The following is a 5,847-nucleotide window of genomic DNA, read 5'->3' as shown; positions in this document are numbered from 1 at the left end:
CGGAGGGGAATCAACCATGTGTCTTCTGTCATCAATGTCAGTGAGTCCATCTCTCATTGCCTCACCTGTGGGATGATATGTGTTTTGCATTGTGATAGTCAGGTTCACTGCCTGCTATAGGAACTTAAAACAATTGAGTTTTCTTTCTTTCTTTTTTTTTTTAAATGTCTTTTTATTTAAGCACAAAAGTTGAGATAAAACATATGCATGTGTACAAGGAGGGGGAAATAGCATAAGTTTCCAAATCCTAAATCACTGTCTTCATCTTTCAGTGACTCCAGGGCTGAGAAGGCTAGCAGCTTCAGGGTGGGCCTGACATCGGAGTCTTGAACTTCATAACAACAACATACACTAAGCAGGTGACCATATACTAAAAGGTGAACTAGACACCACTGGAGGTGGTGCGTGGGTGGGTGGGGGCAGCCTGGAAGATTAGTCTAGAGCTTTTGGAATAGTAGCTTGTCTGACCAGCCTGAAGGGTACAGCTCTGGGCTGATTCACCATGCCTTCCCTATGGGTCACACAGCTGGATATTGCTGATGTTGGGGAGTGGGATAGGGTAGAATCTGAGTCTAAGGCAAATGGCAGGTATCCTTCATAAAGAGCAGTAGTCAAAACAAACAGGGTCAAACAAACCTCACCAGGTCAGACCCATTCTCCTAGAAGATTGCCTAAGGCTGCGCAGGAATATAGGATCAATTACCTGGATTCCTCCCCTTCCCACCCCCTAAATTTCAACACCATTGCACCTTCAGTGAGTCTGAAGCAGGAAGGACTCAGGAGGTCATGAAGTGCTACCCACACCTGGTGGGTGCCAGGGCTTAAAGGGCTTTGAATATGTGACAAAACTGAGACAGGGTGAAGCTCTGGAAGCCTAGAGACCTTCCCATAAGCCACCTAAAATAGAGTTATCTGCCCACCCAGCCTGAAGCTCCTCCAAAGTAGAGTCCTTGAGAGGCTACCCAGCTTGGACAGCATGAGTTTTCTTTGTGTAAAGATTAATTTTACATTTATATAGTTGGGCAATTAGGTCATGAAAACATATTAAACATATAAATATTAAACAAATATACTGATCTGATTTCTTGATCAAACTACGAATTTTTCTTTTGTAAATCCAGGAGTCCTAAGATTTATACACTATTAGAGTCTATTTCCTTTATTGGTGATGCAATAGTATGAGGGTAAGTCAAAAGTATTGCCACTAGGTTCCAGCTAATATATGCCCAGGTTTATTCCAAACAAAGCATCCATAAACATATTTCTGTGGTAAGTGGATGGCTAAAGACAAGTCTCTCAGTAATAAAGTCACAGTATCATTAGGATAACTCGGAAAAAAAAGATCCAGTGACTTCAGAGAAGGTCGGCTTGACCAGTTACATTCAAGGTAAGCTCAGAAGGTTATGGTGACTATTTTTATAATTCCACAGGGGTAATCTTGATAGTTTTTCTGAAGGACAGTCATGAGGGCTTGCAGCTTGTTGCACTACGGAAGTTTTAGGGGTGTTATGATACTGGAAGCTATGTTACCGGTATTTTAAATACCAGCAGGGTCACTCATGATGGACAAGTTTCAGTGGAGCTTCCAGTCTAAGAAGAGGTTCACTTGTAAATGACTAGACACTGAAAATCTTACGAATAACAGTAAAACATTGCCAGATATGCTACTAGAAGATAAGCGCCTCCCATTGGAAAGAACTCAAAATATGACTGGAAAAGAGCTACCTCCACAAAGTAGAGTTGACCATAATGATGTGAATAGAGCAAAGCTTTCGGAACCTTCATTTGCTGATGAGGCACTGCTCAAAATGAGAAAAAAACAGCTGCAATCATCCACTAATAATCAGACCGTGGAATGTACCAAGTATGAAACTAGAAAATTTGGAAGAAAATTTCAAAATGAAATGGAACACATAAAGATTGATATTCTAGGCATTAGTGAGTTGAAATGGACTGGTATTGGCCCTTTGAATCCAAAAATCATATGGTTTACTATGCCAGGAATGGCAAATTCAACAGAAAAAGCATCACATTCATTGTCAAAAATAATGTCTCAATATCTATCTTGAAATATAATGCTGTCTGTGATAGGATAATATCCATACACCTACAAGGAATAGTTAATATTGCTATTATTCAAATTTACACACCAACCACTAAAAACAGTCATGATGAAACTGATTAATTCTACCACCTTCTTCAGTCTGAAGGTGTCCAAACATGCAATCAAGATTCATTGATAATTAATGGTGATTAGAATGTGAGGGTTGGAAACCAAGAGTAAGGAACAGTAGTTAGAAATTATGGCAAGAATCAAACTGATTACATCTGCTGGAAGTTTTTCTTGTTATTGTTAAGTGCTCTTGAGCTGGTTCTGACTCATAGTGACCCTGTGTAGGATTTCCAAGGAGTGGCTGGTGGGTTTGAACCACTGACTTGTGGTTAGCAGTCCAATGCTTTTCCTACATACCAGGACCACATCTTTGTGAAGTTAAGGTGGAAAAACTCAGTATAATCAGCTGAAGCAAAGCAGGAGCAGACTGTGAAACTGACCATCATTTGCTCATATGCAAGTTCAGGGTAATGCTGCAAAAAATTAAAAGAAGTCCATGAGAGCCAAAATATAACCTTGAACTTACCCCACATAAATTCAGAGACCATCTCAAGAGTAGATTTGATGTATCAGACACTAATGACTAAAGACCAGAAGAGTTGTGGGATGACATTAAGAACATCATACATGAAGAAAGCAAAAGGTTATTTAAAAGATATGAAAGAAAAACCAAAATGGATGTCAGAAGAGTCTCTGAAACTTGTTCTTCAGCGTAGAAAAGCTAAAGTGACTAGAAGAAATGAGGAAGTAATAGAGCAAACAGAAAATTTCAAAGTGTAGCTTGAGAAGGCAAAGTCAAATATTACAATGAAATATGCAAATATCTGATGTTAGAAAATCAAAAGGGAGCACAGGGTCAGCATTTCTTAAGCTAAAAGAACTGAAGAAAACCCACAAGCCTTGACTTGCAATATTATAGGATTTTAAGGAGCTCTGGTAGTCATAGTGGTTACGAATCGGGCTGCTAACTTCAAAGTTGGCAGTTTGAAACTACCAGCCACTCGGAGGAAGAAAGATGAGGCTTTTTGCTCCTGTAAAGATTTACAGCCTTGGAAACCCTGTACAGGGTCGCTATGAGTCGGAACCAACTCCATGGTACTTAACAACAACAACAATGGGCAATATATTGAATGATGTAGAAAGAATCAAAATAAGATGGAAGGGATATACATTCACTGTACCAAAAAGAAATGGTCAATGTTCAACCATATCAAGAGATAACATATGATCAAGAATTGACAGTGATGAAGGAAGAAGTCTAAGATGCACTGAAGGCATTGATAAAAGAAAAAAGAAAAACAAACAAACAACAAGGCTCCAGGAATTGATGGACTACAAATTGAAATATTTTCAACCAAGTGATGCAGCACTGGAGGCACTCACTCATCTATGGCAAGACATCCCAAAGGCAACTGCCAGGCCAAGTGATTTGAAGAGATCCATATTTGTGACCATTTCAAATGACGGTGATCAAGTGAACACAGAAACCATTGAACATCTGCCAGAAATTCAAGCTGGATTCAGGAAAGGATGTGGAACCCTTACCGACATCAGATGGATCGTGAATGAAAGCAGAGAATACTGGAAAGATGTTCACTTGTGCTTTATTGACTATGCAAAGGATTTCAATTGGAGGTATATGATATTGTAGCAATACCTTTGAACTTACTCTCATAACAAACTATGTATAACATTGTAAAAATTTGGTATTCCAGAACACTTAATTGTGCTCATGAGATACTTGGACATGGACCAAGAGGCAACTGTTAGTACAGAACAAGGGGATACTAATTGGTTTAAAATCAGGAAAAGTGTGTGTCAGGGTTGTATCCTTTCATCATGCTTATTCAGTCTGTATGCTGAGCAAATAATCTCAGAAGCTGGATATATGAAGAAGAATGTAGCATCAGGGTTGAAGGAAGACTCATTAACAACCTGCAAAATATAGATGATGCATGCATCTTTGCTTGCTGGAAGTGAAGAGGACTTAAAACACTTACAGATGAAGATCAAAGACCACAACCTTCAGCATGAGTTGCACTTCAATGTAAAGAAAACAAAAATCCTCACACTGGACCAATAAATAACATCATGATAAATGGTGAAAAGATTGAAGTTGTTAAAGACTTAGTTTTGCTTGGCTATATATGCCAAAGACTTCATTTTGCTTGGATCCACACTCCACTCAAGGAAGTAGCACTTTAGAAATCAAATGACATATTGCCCTAGGCAAATATGCTGCAAAAGAACTCTTTAAAGTGTTTAACAGCAAAGACATCAGTTTGAGGCCTATAGTGAGCCTAATCAAGCCATCGTATTTTCAATCATTTATTCATGTGAATGTTGGACACTGAATAAGGAAGACCACAGAAGAATCAAGTGGCATTGGAGACAAATATTGAATGTACCATGGACTGCCTGAAGAACAAACAAATCTTGGAAGAAATACAGCCAGAATGCTCCAGAGAAGCGAAGATGGCAAGAGTTTGTCTCTCATACTTTGAACATGTTATCAGGAGAGACCAATCCCTGGGGAAGGACATTATGCTTGGTAAAAAGGAGGGTCAGCAAAAAAGATAAAGACCCTCAACAGGATGGACTGACACAGTGATAGCACAATGAGCTCAAACATAACAATTGTGAGGTAGGTGCAGGTCCAGGCAATGTTTCGTTCTGTTGTGCCTAGGGATGCTATGAACAAGTTTTAAGGAAATTGAAAACTGCATTGTTGATAAAAAGGCCAGGAATGTTGCACTAAAAAATTTTTTCGCATTGAAACGATGTACTTGTTCACGCTTTTTAAAAATAAAAAAAAAGGCTGTCCTACAAGAATTTCATGGGGAAACCTTAACCCCATCCACGCTACTTCCCTGACCTTGTCCCTTTGAACTTCTTTTTGCTTCCCAAACTCAAAGACTATTTTAAAGGAACATGATTTGAGTCTTGTTGTTGTCAGGTGCCATCGAGTTGGAACCAACTCATAGCGACCCCATGCACAGCAGAACGAAACAATGTCCTCACTTCCGCTGCCACACTTGAGTCCATCAATGCTGCCACCTGGTTGATCCATCTCGGGGTTACAGGATGCCAAAACTTCCATTTTGATGCAGTGTAAATGGAAGAGCAAAGAATTGTTTGGGGAAGTGTTAGAGAAGTGTATAGACCTAGATGGAGAAAATATTGAGAAACAACAGTTTCATATTTGGATATTTTTGTTTTATAAAGGTTTCTAAGATTTTCTGACAGGATCACTATGAATTAGAATCAACTCAATGACTGTGGGGATATATGATATTGTAGGAAGACTTTTGGACTTATTCTCATATACTTCAAGTTATCATATTTGAAATTGGAGGAGGAATATAAAAGCAAACCTGAATTGTTCGAGGAAGTGTTGTCCATTCAGGCTCAATCTAAAGCAAGATTTTAATCGGTTGTTAGAGAAGAGCTAATACTTGAATTCATTTCTATATCGTACACTGTCCTGAGCTTATTGGAATTACACAGACTTTAAACACTAGAAAAGCAAAACAAAAATTGGCTGAATTAATGTCACTGAATTGTACATGTAAAAATGTTGAAATGGCAAATGTTTTGTTTTATGTGCACATGTGTATATAATGGATTAATAGATAATGGAGTTTTTCCATGAATTTTTGAAGTTCCCTCATAAATACAAATGTGTTGCCCTGTTGACGTAACCAGTAAATACTTGGTTGCTCACCTAGAGGTTG

This window comes from Chrysochloris asiatica, unplaced genomic scaffold (genome assembly GCF_000296735.1).
Source record: "Chrysochloris asiatica unplaced genomic scaffold, ChrAsi1.0 scaffold00095, whole genome shotgun sequence".
In the NCBI taxonomy this organism is placed as follows: domain Eukaryota; kingdom Metazoa; phylum Chordata; class Mammalia; order Afrosoricida; family Chrysochloridae; genus Chrysochloris; species Chrysochloris asiatica.
Note: the sequence above shows the minus strand (reverse complement) of the source record.